The sequence below is a fragment of the Wasmannia auropunctata genome, unplaced genomic scaffold (genome assembly GCF_000956235.1).
Source record: "Wasmannia auropunctata unplaced genomic scaffold, wasmannia.A_1.0 LD334385.1, whole genome shotgun sequence".
NCBI lineage: Eukaryota > Metazoa > Arthropoda > Insecta > Hymenoptera > Formicidae > Wasmannia > Wasmannia auropunctata.
The window spans coordinates 652,903-654,290 of NW_012028505.1; positions in this window are offsets into that span (position 1 = coordinate 652,903).

A 1,388-nucleotide genomic window follows, 5' to 3' on the forward strand; every position below is an offset into this window, starting at 1 on the left:
GATCGGCGGAAGCCGCATCAACTCGCGTTCCGTATCGAATGCGAGCTTCCGCGAAACGATTAACTTAATCTGAGATCGGTCAGATATTACATTAGCATTTTTATCAGTACCTTTTATCGACGGTTATTTATTCGCTCTTGTATTAGAATGTAGGTTGCACTTTATCCTGGCGGCTCGACGTAAAATCCTTCCGTACTTTGAATTTTAAAATAACTAAATTCGCATTATAAAATACACGGAAAGAACGATTTTACTGGATACAGATCTGAAAATAATTCTTGTTGGACCATCAAAATAATTTTTGTTGGAAAGTCAAATAACTGATTGCTAGAGTATCAAAACGTTTAATATAGCAATGCTTACCATTTCTGAGTTTTCAACAAAATTATTTTGATGGTCCAACAAGAATTATTTTCAGATCTGTATCCCAGCAAAATTTTTAGATTTCCAGCTCAATCGTTCTTTCTGTATACTAAAAATTCGTATAAATAAAGTACTAAAATTACCAAATGTTAAATTCAGTTTCTTCAAGTTTTCCTTAAAAATCCCGAATACGTTAAGTTCAAACACTGAACTGTGCGAAACAATTGAACACCGAGTATCGAGCTTTCGTGTCCTATTGCCTTATAATATGATGACGGTGTAATATATAAACGAGGAGCCGTAGATCGATCGAAAGTAAATTGGAACATTGGCAATTTTCCGTCGCGATCGGCGAGCAATTATCCCGGCGTGCGATTCGCAATAATAAAGGCGCTTTCCGCCGACAATAAAAGGAATTTCTTATCAAACGCGGTGGACCGCGGCGGTGGCCCAGCACGGGACGACGAACGAACGCGACGGGGCTCGATCGATTCTTTCCTCTCTCTCCGCGCGCGCCGTAAAAAGGAAATATTATTTTAATCTTCCTCTTCGGCCGCGGCTAGGGCTGATGTCTCAATAAATAGCGCTCGGGGAGAGAGAGAGAGAGAGAGAGAGAGCGCGCGCGGCGGACAGCGATTGGTCAGTTGTTTCCTCGGAGAGCGTTCGCGAATGGAACTGTCCAAGTTGATCTTTTAATCCACCGGTTCTCCGTCCGAAAATCCTCTCAGGGGGGCGGGGAGGAGGCGAGCGAGTGCCTCGTGTTTTAATGCAATTTTAACGAACTTCATCGAAATGGGACGGGAAATGTCGAGAATCGCCAGACTTGTTTGAGTCCGCGACTCACGCGTATATCGGGAAAGCGACTTTTCCGTCTGACGGTCTTCTCTGAATCGCCGAGACACCATCATTAATCGTAGGCTCGGATTGGCGGGGGTTAACCGAGAGCGCGGGGAACGATGAGAGAATTTCGTATCGACATTCAAAGAGGGCCACGTACCACCCGAAATTTGAGAGCCGCTGGCTTC